The sequence below is a fragment of the Muscardinus avellanarius genome (genome assembly GCF_963383645.1).
Source record: "Muscardinus avellanarius genome assembly, chromosome: 4".
NCBI lineage: Eukaryota > Metazoa > Chordata > Mammalia > Rodentia > Gliridae > Muscardinus > Muscardinus avellanarius.
In genome coordinates, this window is record NC_137789.1 from 87,904,579 (window position 1) to 87,923,983 (window position 19,405).

Genomic DNA, 19,405 nt, shown 5'->3' on the forward strand with positions numbered 1-19,405 from the left:
ACAAATCTTAAGACTATAAACTTTTAGGAGAAAATCTGGGTCATAAAACCTCACAACATTGAAATTGGCAGTGATTTCTTGGATATGATTTCAATGGCACAGGCAACAGAAGAGTATACAAACTCCCTAAAAAATAAAAAAAATATTGTATATCCAAAGACAATGTAAACAGAGTTAACAGTTACTAATAGAATGGGATAAAATATTTCCAAATGCTATATCTGAAGGTATATTAATATTCCAACTAGAAATCCTAACAATTAACAACAATAAAGGCAAACAATACCATTTAGAGATAAGTAAAAGACTAACATAAATAATGAATCTCCACAGATAACCAATCTTAATTGTCTGTTGGATGGAAACTCTTGTTTCTCTGGTTCTGGAGTGTGTTACCTATTTCTTCTTTGTAGTTAATCACTTTGAGTATTTTTTCTAGTGCTGGTTTTGAAGACATAAATTCCTTCAGTTTCTGTTTGTCATGGAAGCTTCTTATTTCTCCATCTAATTTGATAGAAAGTTTTGCTGGGTAGGAAATTTTTGGCTGGAAGTTGTTTTCTTTCAGAGTTTGGAATATGTTACTCCAAGCCCTTCTGGCTCTCATAACTTGGTTTGGGAAGTCTGGAGTGATTCTAATTGGTTTGCCTCTGAATGTCACTTGGCCCTTTGCTTTTGTTGCCTTTAAGATTCTCTGCTTGGCTTCCACATTGGTCATTTTGACAATTATGTGGCATGGGGATCCTCTTCTCCGATCCTGTCTAAAGGGAGTTCTATAAGTTTCCTGGACCTTTGTATCAACCTCTTGCTCTATGTTTGGAAAATTTTCTGCTATTATTTCCTTGAAGAGATTGTTGATCCCTTTGGTTTCACATTCTTTTCCCTCCTCTATTCCAATTATTCTTAGGTTAGCTCTCTTAAAATGGGCCAATATTTCTTCAATATCAGATTCCTGCTGTCGGATATTTTTTTCTAGATTAGAAACTATGAGTTCATTTTTGGATTGCTCATCTTCTAAGAGCGAGATTCTGTTCTCCATGTGTTCTAATCGGTTGTTTGTGCTTTGAATTGAGGCCTTTACTTCATTAATTACATCCTTTATCTCTTTTTGGCTCTCTCTGAGTTCTTTTTGAAGCACCTCTATTATTTCTACAGTTATTTTCCTGATTTGATCTTCTAGAAATATCTGATTTTCTGTTTTATCGGGTTCTGATGTTGTGGGGTTGTGGGCATTAATTGCTCCAGTATTATTCCTCTTTCCCATGATTTCGGATGTTTGTGCCTTCTCTGGGTTCTTCCCTTGGGTCACTATGACTTCACTTAAGGTGTTCTGGATCTCGAGTCAGTAGTATCTCGGACCCCACTACTCCTTTACTGGGTTGTATCACAGAGTCTCTGACCCAGAGAGTCAATAGAGGCTGCTTTAGACTGTAGGGGGTGCCAGGTTGCACGTTCTCCTATGGTGTGATATCTCTGCCACCACCCCTCCCCCACTGGGTCAAGTCCCAGGGAGTACAGTACTGGGATTTCTCCTCTGTGGCCCGCAATTTGACTCACTGTTCTTGAGTACGCAGATGTGGCTGTACTGGCCTTGCTGAATTCGCAGCTGCTGACGCCGGTGGCAATATGGCGCCGCTGCTACGCCCTCGGCTATGGGGCTGGCGTTTTTCTTCTTGATTTTGATTTCTACTCTGAATCCCTGCAGCGTGTGCTGAGCTCGGCCACTGGGAGCTTTAGATGCTCTCTGCGCGGAGAAATCCCGCCTGGCTGTTCCGCAGTGGCTCACCTCGGCTTGCTGTAGCCGTCCAGTGGAATTCGCCGGTGCCTCCGGCAGTGTGGCGCTGCTGCCGCGTCTGCCGCATCCTCGGGCGCGAGGCCAGTTATCTCCTCTGTGGCTCTGTTCTCAGTCCGCTTTCTCTCTGGAGCCTGGTGATTTTTTGTTTCACTGGTGATGGTGTTTTCTGGCTATGAAAGGCGCTGATTTTGTGGTAATGGAAATTTGTTGTTAGCGGGGCTCTTAAGCCCCGCTTTTCTCGGTCGCCATCTTCCCGGAAGTCCTGATTTTCTTAATACTAAAGTAACTTGGTGTTTAAGAATAGACTAATAAAATAGATAATGAGATAGACTAATAAAATGCTAATTATATGCACTTATGCATTTTCAAGTAAAAAGAGGAGAGCTGAAATGAATTGCAAAGTTTTTGTGATGGCAATAACAACCTCTTAAACCAAATGCTTGAGAAACCTAATTCTTTTTTTTTTCTGGGTTCAATCTGTTTATTTATTTATTTATTTATTTATTTATTTATTTTTATTGGTGCACTGTATTCATACATCATAATGGTATAAAGAAAATACTTTTGTAGACATACATGCACACATCACCCAGTTAACCCCTACCCGATCCAAACCCCGTTCCTTCCACATCCCTCCTTCCCATGCTTGGCTTAGTGGTTGACATCTAGTTTTATAGCAATTTATCCAATATTAATGATGATAATCTCACATAACAGTTTCATTTGTCTGATACAAAGCTTTTGATGACTTAAAGATAACATTTCAGTATTTCTTTTTGCTTTCTTTCTTACCAGAGAATATTTTTTCTTTTTTTTTTTAGGTGAAACTATCACACATTTATTTATTTGTTTTTCAGAAAAAAAATCTATCCTGATATGGAATATGGACTCTAGATACCCAAAACAATCTCGAAGAAGAACAAAGCTAGAAGATGTATATTTTCTGATTTCAAACCATATATAGCTACAATAATTGAAACAGTGTAGTACTGTTCTAAAGGCAGATATATAAACCATTGGAGTTAAATAAAAGCCTAGAGATACATTCTTCCATATATTGTCAAGTTATTTTTGACAAGGTTTCGACGAACATTTGGTGGAGGAAATAATAATCTTTTAACTAAATATTGCTGAAAATAATAATTACATGAAAAAGAATAAAATTGGACCCTTACCTAACACCATATACAAATATTAACTCAAAATAGATAAAAGACCTAAATATAAATCTTAAGACTATAAACTTTTAGAAGAAAATCTGGGTCATAAAACCTCACAACATTGAAATTGGCAGTAGTTACTTGGATATGATTTCAATGGCACAGGCAACAAAAGGGTAAACAAACTCCTTAAAAATAAAAAATATTGTATATCAAAAGACAATGTAAACAGAGTTACAAGTTAGATAAAATGGGATAGAATGGGATAAAATATTTCCAAATGCTATATCTGAAGGTATATTAATATTCCAACTAGAAATTCTAAAAATTAGCAACAATAAAAGCAAACAATACAATTTAGAGATAGGTAAAAGACTAAGATAAATAATGAATCTCCACAGATAACCAATCTTAGTTGTCTGTTGGATGGAAAATCTTGTTTCTCTGGTTCTGGTGTGTGTTACCTATTTCTTCTTTGTAGTTAATCTCTTTGAGTATTTTCTCTAGCGCTGGTTTTGAAGACATAAATTCCTTCAGTTTCTGTTTGTCGTGGAAGCTTCTTATTTCCCCATCTAATTTGATAGAAAGTTTGGCTGGGTAGGAAATTTTTGGCTGGAAGTTGTTTTCTTTCAGAGTTTGGAATATGTTACTCCATGCCCTTCTGGCTCTCATGACTTGGTTTGGGAAGTCTGGAGTGATTCTAATTGGTTTGCCTCTGAATGTCACTTGGCCCTTTGTTTTTGTTGCCTTTAAGATTCTCTGCTTGGCTTCCACATTGGTCATTTTGACAATTATGTGGCATGGGGATCCTCTTCTCTGATCCTGTCTAAAGGGAGTTCTATTAGTTTCCTGGACCTGTGTATCGACCTCTTGCTCTACGTTTGGAACATTTTCTGCTATTACTTCCTTGAAGAGATTGTTGATCCCTTTGGTTTCACATTCTTTTCCCTCCTCTATTCCAATTATTCTTAGGTTAGCTCTCTTAAAATGGGACCATATTTCTTCAATGTTAGATTCCTGCTGTTGGATTTTTTTTTTCTAAATTAGAAACTATGCGTACATTTTTGAATGATTATCTTCTTAGAGCGAGATTCTATTCTCCATGTGGTCTAATCTGTTAATTGTACTTTGAATTGAGGTCTTTACTTCATTACTTGCATCCTTTATCTCTGTTTGGCTCTCTCTGATTTCTTTTCAAAACACCTCTATTATTTCTACAGTTATTTTCCTGATTTGATCTTCTAGAAATCTCTGAATTTCTGTTTTATCGGGTTCTGATGTTGTGGGGTTGTGGGCATTCATTGCTCCATTGTTATTCCTCTTTCTCATGATTTCAGAAGTTTGTGCCTTCTCTGGGTTCTTCCCTTGGGTCACTACGACTTCACTTAAGGTTCTCTGGATCTCGAGTCTGTGGTATCTTGGTCTGGGTTTTATCGCAGAGTCTCAGACCCTGGGAGTCAATTGAGGCTGCTTTAGACCATGGGGGGTGCCAGGTTGGGCATTCTCCTATGGTGTGATATCTCTGCCACCGCCACTCCCCCACTGGGTCAAGTCCCTGGGAGTACAGTACTGGGATTTCTCCTCTAGGGGCCACAATTTGACTCACTGTTGTTGAGTACACAGGTGGAGCTATAGTGGACTCGGTGGATTCGCTGCTGCTGCCGCTGGTGGCAATATGGCATTGTTGTTACGCCCTCGGCCGTGAGGCTGGCGTTTTTTTTTTTTTTTTTCTGTTTTTGAGCTCTGATCTGAGTCCCTGCAGGGTGTGCTGAGCCCGGCCTCTGGGAGCTTTAGATGCTCCCTGTGCTGAGAAATCTGCTGAATTCCTCCCGGCTGATCCACAGCGGCTCACCTTGGCTCGCTGTCTGCTGCTCCTCTCTGGAGCCTGGTGGGCTGTTGAGTGCATTGGTCTGGTGCCAGCCAGTGAATTCCCCTCTGCTGCCGGCAGTAAGGCGCTTTGCCGTGTCCTCGGGCATGAGGCTGGCGTATCTCCTCTGTGGCTCTGAGATCCGTTCTGAGTCCCCCTCCTCTCTGGGGCCTGGTGCTACAAAGGAAGATGGTGCCCGCCGCTCCGTGCCGTGGCTCCGGCTGCAGCACTGTGGTCTGGTTTCTTTCTGGTGTCTTGTTTTTCCAGCCCTCTTTTTCTCTGTCCTTTGTAATTACATTTTTTGTTTCTCTGCTGATGGTATTTTCTGGCTATGAAAGGCACTAATTTTGTGGTAATAGAGATCGGTTGTTAGCGGGGCTCATAAGCCCCACTTTTCTCTGTCGCCATTTTCCCGGAAGTCTCCTACTTTACCTAATTCTTAATCATATTCATTGTGGTTGATTTGACCTTTCAAAGGTGCTTTGCAGTTACAGGATATTTTGGTTGGCTCTTAACAATCACTATATCAGGACTGGAGGTTGGTAGAGTGTAACATGCAAAGTCTGGGTTTCTAGTCTAGCTCTTTGGATTGAAATCCCAATTTGACTACTCAGTGGCTAACTCAGTGGCTAACTTCAGGGAAGTCCTATCGACACATCCTTTGTCACATCTGGAAACGAGGCTAAAGATGACACCTACATTGTAAAGTTCCCACGAGACTCCAAGCAAGGAGGGCATGGGAGAACCCAAGTCAACGCCAGGTCCAGGGCAAGTACTCACCTTCATCAACTGCCGATATCAGCCAGTTTTGAAAGGAACCTTGAATGTTAGTTGTGCTTTTTCCATTAGTCAAGCAAACAGGAAGGATCACTGTAATCCTAGGTGGTCTCAGGGAACACTGCTCTGAAAACCAGTGTTTCCTGTCGCAAGGTCTGAGCTCATTCTGCGTGGCTTGGTGAACAGCACCACGTATTTACACTGTGGAGTAAACCATGTGAATGTGCTTGGGGAATCACAGATCACTGTGGAAATGAAAATACTGTTATGTCTGTATTTGTGTTTTATCTTTATAGAAATTCTAGGAAGTGATGAGGGGAGGTGGATAATTTCCTCTGTTTCAAAGAAGAGGAAGATGATAAAAATGGGGTTGAATATTTTGTTTAAAGTAGTAATGCACCAGGAAACAGTGTGGGTGGTGCAAAGAGTATGGGCATTTATTGATTGATTGATTGATTGAGTGTGTGTGTGTGTGTGTGTGTGTATGTGTGTTTGTGTGTTTCTAGGGATTTAACTCAGAGCCATTCTACCTCTGAGCTATACCCCCAGGCCTATCTTATTTTTTGTTTGGTAACAGGGTCTTGCTAATTTGCTGAGGCTGGTTTCAAACCTGTGATCTTCCTGTCTCAGCCTCCCAAATACTGGGATTACAGACGTGCACCGCCACGCCTGGCAGAGTACAGGCCTTTGCCTTTTACTCAGTGATAGGCCTCAGGAGCTTTTTTTAAACATCTGTAGATATCAGTTTTCTCATTTATAAAGTAGGATTGATCATCTCTAAATTATAATATTACTTTAGGATTAAATGGACTATGTGTCTGTACAACACATGAGGTGTGTGTATGTTTATTTTATTAATAAATTTTTATTGGTGCATTGTAGTCATACATCTCAAAGGGATAAAATCTTGTGGAGATATACATGCACACATCACCCAGTCAGCCCCTACCCAATCTCTAACCCCTTCCCTCCTCCTCCTGCCCATGCTTGGCTTCCTGATTGACTTTGATATGTTTAAGTACATCATGTGCTTTAAAGAGTTTCCCTTATCCTCCCTCTTATCCCCTCAGATATGTCACCTTCATTGCTCCTCTATAGAGTCCCTTCTTCATCAAGAGTTGCTCCTGTTACCCATTTCTCCCTAATGTTTTGCACATTAAGAAAAGAATCTGATTTCTTATTTTTTGTGACATTTCACTGTAAATGCCATAATTTAGTTCTCCCTTATGGCTGGGCAAAATTCCATTGTGTACATATCCCATAGTTTTGAAATCCACTCATCCATTGAAGGACATCTTGGCTGGTTCCACAGTTTGGCACTGGTGAACTGTGCAGCTATGAACATGGTTGTTCATGCATTAGTTTGGTAGTTTGGTTTTCACTCTTTTTGGTAAATACCCAGAGGTGGTATTGCTGGACCATATGGTAAGTTCGTTTTCCTTCTTTTGAGGATATTCTTCGAAGTGGTTGCACCATCTTGCAATCCCACCAACAATGTATTAGAGCTTCTATTTCTCCACACTTATTCCCACTTACTGAAAACCTGAAAGACAGAAGGTGAGTAGCTTTGACAAGATGATTCACTCACAACCAATTTTTTTTAAAATAGAGGTCACTTGGATCTGGAAATCTGCTGAGAGATTAGGTGAGGCAGCAGCAGCTTTTAGTGCTTCCTGGCCACACAGCTGAAGAAACCCGCTGGCCCTTTGTTGTGGAGCAGGCCCCAGTTCCAGGCCTGCTGCACAACAGGCTACGGGCCTGGCCTTGCTGGCTCCAGACCTGTCCTCACGCTGCGGGAGGCTTCGGGCCCGGACTGGATGGCTCTAGACACAGCCTCACTGCACGGCAGGCTCCAGGCCCATTCTAGCTGGCTCCAGACCTGGCCTCGCCGCACGGGAGGCTCCGGGCCAGGCCTGTGTGTATATTTAAGATACATGCACAGATAAAGACAAATACACATATAACATGTTGGTGATTTTTCTCTGGAGATTCCAATTATCTTAGCTTTCTAGATCATAGAATATTCAAACCAAAAGGAGGTCCAGAACACATCTGTTCCACTCCTGTTTTATAGATATGGGAAATCACTTGGAGGTGAAGTGAGATGCTATGCATCCTGCTCTCAAAAGCCTCAGCAAGAGGCCAGCACTAGAAAACCAGAGAAATCTGCCCTACCCTAGTAGACTGGAGAGGGAGAGGGAGGAACCCCAGTACTCAGAGAATTAAATATGTGAGCTCAACTAGTACTCATACAATCACACAACCTTTTCTCTTCCTACACATACATACATATGCGTGCGCGCGTGTATGCACGCGCGTGCGCACACACACACACACGCCTGAGGCAGACCACTATAAAATTTACATTAGAAATTTGACAGTAAATGGGAACAAATCTACCATTTGATCCAGCAATACCACTTCTGGGTATCTACCCAAAAGAAAGGAAACTATACTACCAAACTAATGCATGTGTATCTATGTTCATAGCTGCACAATTCACCATAGCCAAACTATGGAACCAGCCAAGATGTTCATCAACAGATGAATGGATTACAAAACTGTGGGATATGTACACAATGGAATTTTACTCAGCCATTAAGAAAAAACTCAATTACATCATTTTCAGGGAAATGGATGGAACTGGAGGACATTATGTTAAGTGAGATTAGTCAGTCACAAAAAATAAGAAATCAGATGCTTTGCTTAATATGTTAAAGCTAAGGAGAAATGGGTCATAGGAGGAACTCTAGATGAAAAAGGAAATCCTATAGAGGAGCAAACAAGACAACCTAAATGAGGGGATGGGAGGGGGGAAGAAGGAAATTCTCTAAAGCACACAATGTACTTAAACATATCGAAGTCAACCACTAAGCCAAGCAAGGGAAGGAGGGATGGGGAGGTAATGGGGTGGGGATTGGTTAAGGGTCAGTGATGTGTACATGTATGTACACACAAGTTTTTTTTACCCCAATATGATGTATGAATATAATGCACCAATAAAAAATTTAAGAAAACCAATAAAGTGCTGAGAAGATAAAAAAAATTTGACAGTAAACCTTTTGAGGAAAGGTAATTTAATGAAATAGAAGCAAAAAAATGGAGAAAGTAGATTATTCCAAGAATTATTATTCCCAGAGATGTTATAGGAATCATCATTCAATAATAATAAAAATAATAGTCTACTATAAAAAAGAAATCTTGGGAAACTAAAATATCTACTTCAGTATTATTTAAATTTTGGCAAGAAGATTGTATTTGTGTTATTTAAAATATTTTTTCAAAAGTAAAATCTACCTATTAATAGCATAATGAGTTGCTAAATAAATTGATTGAAAACAAGATATTTAATAAAACAGAGTTAGATGAGCTGGAACAGGATTGGAGGCTCGCTGTACATTTCTCCTCCTGTTAAAGACAAAGCAGTTGCAGGATAAAGAGCTGTTGAAGACCGCTGTGTGATTGTATGAGTACCAGTTGGCTCAGCATACTTTGATAGCATGGTATCAGAGATGTTTTGTCCACCCCCATTCCCTACTAGTGGTTGTGGTGTTTGGGCTTATCTCTCCTTTTTTCCTAATTTCCAATTCCTTATTTGGCATTCATCAATCTCTTCTTTATTTTTGTTCATCAGAGAAAGAAACAATGTGGGTCAATGCCAGATTAAGTTTAGTCTGGCTTTAGGAAAAATGGCATTAGGAGCTGTTGGCCTCTTTTCCAGTTGCCCATCACCACCGGTCATTGGCATCCTTTAACTGTTAACGTCCCTCCTGATAGTAAAAGCCTGTGGCTCTTTCAGACCACGAGCACGACTCTACCCTCTCTGTGGCATGAGCTTCTGAAGGGCTGGTGCACTTGGGGAACTTAAAGTTCTGTGTAAGCAGCAAGCGTAGAGCAGGCTTGCATGTGGGCCACCAAATCAGGACTCAAGCCACAGGAATGGGGGAGAAAGAGACAGAGAGGAGATGAGATTTAGGAAGATCTGTAGTCTGGCCTTCTCCTCTTGTAATGGAGAAAATTGAGTTCCAGAAAGAAGTGACCTAAGTAGAGCTGGTGAAAGGTTTAGTTTGGGGTATACAACCCCCAAACTGGGATTTCAGTCTTTGAACTTAGTAGGTTCTAGGTTTGAACTGGAGGTCAGTACTGGAGCACCCTGGTAATAATGTTAGGACCTGGGAGGAAGGCTAAGCACTTGTACTCTCAAACTAGAATACTTGCTTATTTAAATTCCAGCTCCCAGATGGGTGTGATGACACACTCCTGAAATCCCAGTACTTGGGAGATTCAGACAGGATGATGCAGGTTTGAGGCCAGCCTCAGCAACTTAGCAAGACCCTGTGCTGGGGATGTAGCTCAGAGTTATAATGTCCCTGAGTTAAATCTTCAGTAAAAAAAAAAAAATAATCCAACTTTTCCACATATTAGCGAAATTGAAATTATTCAAAATTTTGTTTCCTTCTTTCTAAAATGGAGTACTTGAGGATTAATATATAGAAAGCGATTGGCCCACTTTCTGCCATACAGTAAGTGTTGAATGGATGTTAGCTATAGATGTTTAAGTAAAACATGATTTTCAATGATATGATTAGCTCATTATCCAGAAAAAAATATACAAATGGGGGGAAGGAAGGAAGAGTTACTTCATGTTGTAATTTGATAGAAATCTAAAAGAGAGTTCCAGGGCTCACAGTGCATTCAGTTTTTTTTTTTTTTTTTTTTTTTTGGTGGTACTGGGGTTCCTGGAAGCCCCTCTACCTCTGGGCTACACTCCCAGACCTATTTTTACATTTTTTATTTGGAAACAGGGTCTCCTAAGCCAGCGCGTGTGGCTGGCTTCGAACCTGCGCGATCCTCCTGTCTCTGCCTCCCAAGTGCGGGGATTACAAGCGTGCGCCACCACGCCCGGCCACAGTACATTCAGTTTGTGTCAAAACATGAATTAAAAGATGTGCTTGAAGCTGGGTGTAGTGGCGCACACTTGTGATCTCAGCATGTGGAAGGCTGAGACAGGATCGTGGTTCATGGCCAGCCTCAGCTACTAAGTGAGACACTTTGCAACTCAGTGAGACCCTGTTTCAAAATAAAAAATAAAAAATAGGGCTGGGAGTGTCACTTGGAGATAGAATACTCTTGGGTTCCATCCCCAGTACTGCAAAACAAAACAAAACAAAACAGAAAAAAAAACCCACAACCAAACAAAATATGTTCTTGGTACTATTATGCTGGAATTCTGAGGTGAGAGAACTGGAGAGGAAGACAGCTTATGGATAAAACACACCCCAGGTTGTATTTACTTTGGCCAACCAAAATATTTCTGGATTTCATTGCTGGAAATATTTTGTCCTGGCTACACAGATTACTTTTGACCCGTTAACTTCACACAATGCAGGATCATGGAAACTGGAGTAAGGGCACGTCACAGCCACACCCAGTGCTGTCCACTCGCCTGGAAAACGAGCCCCATGGTAATAATGGCAGTTATCATGATCATGGCTCCTTTGCTGCAGAAGTACATTCAACCCAAACACCAATTAAAGGCCTCAGCTCGCCCTTCTCCAGGTGATGCCAAGGCCATGTTATAGGGAACGAATTTTGAGTTGCATGGTCTAGAGAAATTACAACAGGGACGGAATTAGGGAGCTCTGTTTTTTTTTTGTGTGTGTGTGGTACTGGGGTTCCTGGAAACCTTTCTACCTTCGGGCTACACTACCAGACCTATTTTATATTTTTATTTGGAAACAGGATCTCTTTAGCCAGCGTGGCTGGCTTAGAATCTGTGTGATCCTCCTGTCTCCGCCTCCCAAGCGCGGGGATTACAAGCGTGCGCTTGTTTTTAACAGACTTGTTTTTAACAGACTTGGCGGGTGATGATGATGCATACCAAAGTCAAAGAACTTCTACTAATACAAAAACAAAAAAATAGCGATTTAGAAAGCAGGATAGGTCCAATGGTGTTCCAATCAAGTGCATATCAGTTGAAAGTCAGAGGCCATGATTAATGACTGACAGGGCTTACTTGAAATTCCTTTCTTCAAACTCTTAAAATTTTCTATTTAGATCAAGGAAAAATGATGCCTTTAGCACTGATTCCAACATTGCTAAATTTTTTATTGTTTAAATGAGAAATTATGTATTCCATACAATGTAACACCTACACCTTCTGGCCACCTTAACTTGACCATCTATGAATTGATTAGCAAACGCTGCATACAAATTGAAGAGTTTTGTAGTACCTCGCACAGCTTTTGTAATGATCTAAGTATATCTGACAAGTGAGATTTGCCTCTATGGCAAGAGAATAGACTTCATATATTAAAGATAAGGAGAATGCCATAGCCAGCATTTAGTCATTTAGGCCTCAATGAAATTTTTATTTTTTTTATATTTGTGAATTCAATTTCCTTGTGAAATTATATTTATACTGTAGTATCAGTGGCTTAATATTAACTGGGGAAGATGGGAAAGGAAAAAATTAGGTAAAATTTCGTAGGTCGTTGGTCTTAGGCCACTGTTATATCTATTTTTATGTTACTTTAATGATGGAAAGAACAGCTATTAAACCTGCAAAGTTGTTAGAGATGGTATCTCATAGAAAGAATACAAATTCAAATTGTATTTAAGGAGATGCAGAAGTGGTTTACTTATGCACTCCAGAATTTTATTAGCAGATTGATTAGATATCCATTATGTAAAAAGCAAATTCAAGCAGACTCAACAATATTTGAGTATCTGCTATATATAAGTCCCCTTGCTGGGCACCAGGGGGAATGGAGACAGAAGACTGCTGTCTTAAAAGTGCTTGTAGCCCCATGAAGAAGGCAAGACAGGCATCTGGATAGCTAACATAAAGCATAAAGGTACTGTTATAAAGTTGTAAATATGCTATCATTTATTTTATTTTATTATTTATTTTTTGTGGTGCTGGGGGTAGAACGCAGGGGCTTTTCTACCTTTGAGCTATATTACTAGACCTGTTTTATACTTTATTTGGAAACAGGATCTCACTAAATTGCTGAGAGCCTCACTAAGTAGCTGAGGCTGGCTTCAGACCTGTGTGTTCCTCCTGTCTCAGTCTCCCACCCCTGGCTCATTTATTTATTTTAATTAATTAATTTGTAATACTGGAAATTGAACCCAGATATAGCCCCAGCTGTATTTTATTTTTTATTTTGAAATGGGGCCTTACTAAGTTACTGAGGGTCTTGCTAAATTGTTGAGGTTGGCTTTGAACCTGTGATCCTCCTGTCTCAGCTTTCCAAGTACTGGAATTATAGGTGTGCACTGCACACTTAGTTTGTTACTATTTATTTAAAATGAGGGGATAAATGTTGCAGAGATTTGCTTATAAGTGCAGTGAATAGCATTGGAACTGTATTATTACTGCTTCTGGGAAAATGAGTACATCAATATGTGCGATATTCTTTTTTTAAACATTTCATTTTGTACTCTTTAAATATTTACCATGTACACTTGTGACATTAATGTAAAAGTTTAAAAGTGGCAGTAGCTATCAAGTAAAGGAGAGCATTTGAGTCAGGCTTTACAGGAAGACAGCATGAATGTCTATTCAGCTGGTTCCTAGGGTGAAACTGGGTCCAGATGCTGAGGAGGCTCTCTCATGGAGGTTTTGGGAAGCCACTGAGCAGGGGATTTGCCCCACAGGGGCTGCATTCTGCAGATTCTTTCCTCTAGCACTGGTGAATGCACTGGGCTGGTTCTGAGCTTTGGCTTTGTGCCATCGCATCTGGGCAGTGTCATGCAGGCAGGAGCCCAGGCCAAGAAGGGGTGTGGGATAGAGACTCTGAACATGAGTACACCAGAGCCAGGGACCTCACTGGACCTGGAGGAAAGCTGGAGAGAAAAGGGCCACAGCAGGCTCTGAAGAGGTGAGCTTCATTTAAGTGGGGGACATAGGGCCAAGATATGTATTCTTAGTTGTTTTTCCTCTGGAAGTTGTTGATGTGAGTGAAGTATTTTAGAAAATTCTACACAATTTTCTAAAGATGGTGCTTATTAGCCTTACCCTTTATTTACCTATTTTTTTCATTTTTATAACTTAATTGATGTACAATTGACAAAAAATCATGTACTTAAGGTATATATATATATATATATATATATATATATATATATATATATATATATATATAACTTCTGGGAAGATGGCGACTGAGAAAAGCGGGGCTTAAGAGCCCCGCTAACAACCAATCTCCATTACCACAAAATCAGCGCCTTTCATAGCCAGAAAACACCATCACCAGAGAAACAAAAAAATCACCAGGCTCTAGAGAGAAAGTGGACTGAGAACAGAGCTCAGAGCCACAGAGGAGATACACCGGCCTCACGCCCGAGGACGCGGTAGCAGCGCCATACTGCCGGCAGCAGCGGCGAGTTCACCGGATGGCTACACCAAGCCGAGGTGAGCTGCTGCAGAACAGCCAGGCGGGATTTCTCGGTGCAGGGAGCATCTAAAGCTCCCAGTGGCTGAGCTCAGCACAGGCTGCAGGGATTCAGAGTGGAACTCAAAACCAAGAAAAAATACGCCAGCCTCATGGCCAAGGGCGTAGCAGCGGCGCCATATTGCCACCGGCGGCAGCAGCAGCAGCGAATTCACTGAGTCCAGTACAGCTACATCTGCGTACTCAAGAACAGTGAGTCAAATTGCGGGCCACAGAGGAGAAATCCCAGTACTGTACTCCCTGGGACTTGACCCAGTGGGGGAGGGGCGGTGGCAGAGATATCACACCATAGGAGAACGTGCAACCTGGCACCCCCCACAGTCTAAAGAAGCCTCTATCGACTTTCTGGGTCGGAGACTCTGTGATACAACCCAGTAAAGAGGTAGTGGGGTCTGAGATACTACTGACTCGAGATCCAGAACACTTTAAGTGAAGTCATAGTGACCCAAGGGAAGAACCCAGAGAAGGCACAAACTTCCTAAATCATGAGAAAGAGGAATAACAATGGAGTAATGAATGCCCACAACCCCACAACATCAGAACCCGATAAAACAGAAATTCAGAGATTTCTAGAAGATCAAATCAGGAAAATAACTGTAGAAATAATAGAGGTGTTTTGAAAAGAATTCAGAGAGAGAGCCAAAGAGAGATAAAGGATGTAATTAATGAAGTAAAGACCTCAATTCAAAGTACAATTAACAGATTAGACCACATGGAGAATAGAATCTCGCTCTTAGAAGATAATCATTCAAAAATGAACGCATAGTTTCTAATTTAGAAAAAAAAATCCGACAGCAGGAATCTAACATTGAAGAAATATGGTACCATTTTAAGAGAGCTAACCTAAGAATAATTGGAATAGAGGAGAGAAAAGAATGTGAAACCAAAGGGATCAACCATCTCTTCAAGGAAGTAATAGCAGAAAATTTTCCAAACGTAGAGCAAGAGGTCGATACACAGGTCCAGGAAACTTATAGAACTCCCTTTAGACAGGATCAGAGAAGAGGATCCCCATGCCACATAATTGTCAAAATGACCAATGTGGAAGCCAAGCAGAGAATCTTAAAGGCAACAAAAACAAAGGGCCAAGTGACATTCAGAGGCAAACCAATTAGAATCACTCCAGACTTCCCAAACCAAGTCATGAGAGCCAGAAGGGCATGAGGTAACATATTCCAAACTCTGAAAGAAAACAACTTCCAGCCAAAAATTTCCTACCCAGCAAAACTTTCTATCAAATTAGATGGGGAAATAAGAAGCTTCCACGACAAACAGAAACTGAAGGAATTTATGTCTTCAAAACCAGCGCTAGAGAAAATACTCAAAGAGATTAACTACAAAGAAGAAATAGGTAACACACACCAGAACCAGAGAAACAAGATTTTCCATCCAACAGACAACTAAGATTGGTTATCTGTGGAGATTCATTATTTATCTTAGTCTTTTACCTATCTCTAAATTGTATTGTTTGCTTTTATTGTTGCTAATTTTTAGAATTTCTAGTTGGAATATTAATATACCTTCAGATATAGCATTTGGAAATATTTTATCCCATTCTATCCCATTTTATCTAACTTGTAACTCTGTTTACATTGTCTTTTGATATACAATATTTTTTATTTTTTAAGGAGTTTGTTTACCCTTTTGTTGCCTGTGCCATTGAAATCATATCCAAGTAATTACTGCCAATTTCAATGTTGTGAGGTTTTATGACCCAGATTTTCTTCTAAAAGTTTATAGTCTTAAGATTTATATTTAGGTCTTTTATCTATTTTGAGTTAATATTTGTATATGGTGTTAGGTAAGGGTCCAATTTTATTCTTTTTCATGTAATTATTATTTTCAGCAATATTTAGTTAAAAGATTATTATTTCCTCCACCAAATGTTCGTCGAAACCTTGTCAAAAATAACTTGACAATATATGGAAGAATGTATCTCTAGGCTTTTATTTAACTCCAATGGTTTATATATCTGCCTTTAGAACAGTACTACACTGTTTCAATTATTGTAGCTTTATATGGTTTGAAATCAGAAAATATACATCTTCTAGCTTTGTTCTTCTTCGAGATTGTTTTGGGTATCTAGAGTCCATATTCCATATCAGGATAGATTTTTTTCTGAAAAACAAATAAATAAATGTGTGATAGTTTCACCTAAAAAAAAAAAGAAAAAATATTCTCTGGTAAGAAAGAAAGCAAAAAGAAATACTGAAATGTTATCTTTAAGTCATCAAAAGCTTTGTATCAGACAAATGAAACTGTTATATGAGATTATCATCATTAATATTGGATAAATTGCTATAAAAGTAGATGTCAACCACTAAGCCAAGCATGGGAAGGAGGGATGTGGAAGGAACGGGGTTTGGATCGGGTAGGGGCTAACTGGGCGATATGTGCATGTATGTCTACAAAAGTATTTTCTTTATACCATTATGATGTATGAATACAGTGCACCAATATAAATAAATAAATAAATAAATAAATAAATAAACAGATTGAACCCAGAAAAAAAAAAAGAATTAGGTTTCTCAAGCATTTGGTTTAAGAGGTTGTTATTGCCATCACAAAAACTTTGCAATTCATTTCAGCTCTCCTCTTTTCACTTGAAAATGCATAAGTGCATATAATTAGCATTTTATTAGTCTATCTCATTATCTATTTTATTAGTCTATTCTTAAACACCAAGTTACTTTAGTATTAAGAAAATCAGAAAACGTCTACATTTTGTTTCATCAACAACTATTTTCTTACTTGGGTATAGAAAGTCTAGATTTAATAAATTATCCCTGGTTTGAAGTCAGGCAATTATAGAGGCCAGGTATAGTTTTTGTTGGGGAAAAAATTGCTGCCTGCCTAAATTGCCATATTTAATTTCCCAGGTTCTTGGCTAACCTGAAGAATTCAAAATATCATTGGTTATGAGGAGTGGTGTATTTTGTATGAAAGAGGAGAAAAAAGATTATTTCATACCATGATCTTGTCTGACCTTGTCAAGTAGATTGTTTTGGGTATCTAGAGTCCATATTCCATATTAGGATAGATTTTTTTTCTGAAAAATAAATATATAAATATATGATAGTTTCACCTAAAAAATAGAAAAAAATATTCTCTGGTAAGAAAGAAAGTAAAAAGAAATATTGAAATGTTATGTTTAAGTCATCAAAAGCTTGGTATCAGACAAATGAAACTGTTATGTGAGATTATCATTTTTAATTTTGGATAAATTGCTATAATACTAGATGTCAACCACTAAGCCAAGCATGGGAGGGAGGGATGGGGAGAGAATGGGGTGGGGATCGGGTGGGGGCTGACTGGGTGATGTGTGCATGTATGTCTACAAAAGTTTGTATCCCGCTATGATGTATGAATACAGTGCACCAATAAAAAAAAAAAGAAAAAAGAAAAAAAATACAGAATAAATGCTGGGAGTGGTGGCACATGCTTGTAATCCCTGTGCTTGGGAGGCTGAGACAGGAGGATCGCACAGGTTCGAAGCCAGCCTCAGCTACTTAGGCTCTCAGCAACTTAGTGAGACCCTGTTTCCAAAATAAAATATAAATGGGTCTGGGAGTATAGCCCGGAGGTAGAAAGCCTCTGGGTTCCATCCCCAGTACCACCAAAAAAAAAAAAAAAAAAAGAATAAAAATTGGACAGGGTTTATATAGCTCAGAGATAGAATGCCCCTGGGTTCCATGCCCAGACCCGCAAAACAAAAAACAAACAAACAAACAACAACAACAATACATATATATATACATATATATATATATATATATATATATATATATATATATATATATACTTAAGGGGTGTAGCTTGACATTTTGATATACAAAAACATGTAATAATCTGCAGAGTCAAGCCAACTGACATATCTGTCACCTCACATAGTAACTAAGACAGCATTCTCACTGATATAATAAAAAAAGACTGACCACACAACATAGAAGAAGGAAGATTTATTTGCTCAAGTCTTTCTTGGAGATTTTGGGTTCAGTCCATGTGAGACCAGATCTCAGGGCCTGCTCTGCTCTCACATCACGGAGGCTAGAAGGAAGAGAGAGTAAGCAAGAAAGCAAGGAGATTCAAAGACAGAAGCACAGTCTTCCGAATTTACCTTCTTCAGCAATCGGCTGGCCTAGGTTACCTCCCAGTAAATCCACTATAATATATTTATTTACTGATGAGATTATAACCATTTCAATTTAACTATATCAGCTTTGCACACTAATACATGAGTGCTTCAGGGAACATTCTATATCTAATCAGAACTTATCATTTTTTTCTAATACTTATGGTGAGAACATTTAAAGTCTATGCTGTTGGCAAATTTCAAGTAAACAATTAAATGTTGTTATCTGTAGTCATACTGCTGTATATTAGATTTCCAGAACCATCATATTTTTGAATTGCCATGTACTACTAATAAAATTCTCAGTGCAAGATGTTTCTTAAAATTTGTTTGGGTAAGCTGGGTATGGTGGCACATGCCTGCAATCCCAGTATTTGTGAGGCTGAGACAGGAGGATCACGGGTTTGAAGCCATCCTTAAAAACTTAGTGAGGCTCTCAGCAACCTAGTGGGACCCTGCTTCAAAATAAAAAAATAAAAATAGGACTGGGGATGTAGCTCAGAGGTAGAACATCTCCGATTCAATTTCCACTATCATATACACACACAGAAAAGTTGTTTGGATGAATTATAACTTAGATTTTAATTGTTCTCAATTTTTGTTTTTAAACCTTTTTTCATTTAATTGCATTTATTTTTGTTAATTTTAATTGTGTTTCATTTTGTTATATTTGTTTTCTCTAATATATATATATATTTATCAATATTTTTTAACTTATTTTCTTTTGATGGTACTGAGGATGGAACCCAGGGGCATTTTATCTCAGAGCTATTATTTCAGACCTATTTTATTCTTTTATTTGGAAGCAGAGTGTTACTAAGTTGCGGAGGGCCTCACTAAGTTTCTGAGGCTGGCCTTGAACCTGTGATCTTCTTTTCTCAGCCTCCCAAGTACTGGGATTACAAGTGTGTACCACCACACCCAGCTTTTTATTTTTATTTTATTCTTATTTTTGTGTGGTACTAAGGATTGATTCCAGGAGCATTCTACTTCTGAGCTACACCCCCAGCCCTATTTTATTTTGAAACAGAGTCTCACTAAGGTATTGATGCTGTCCTCGAAGCTGTGGTTTTCTTGTCTCAGCCTCCCCAGTACTGTGATTTCATTTGTGTGGCATTCCAGTACATGTATACAAAGTGTGAGGGTCTGTCCCAGGTAACTGGCATATCTGTTACCTTAGACATGTGCCATTCCTACCTGCTGGGAACATGCAAAATC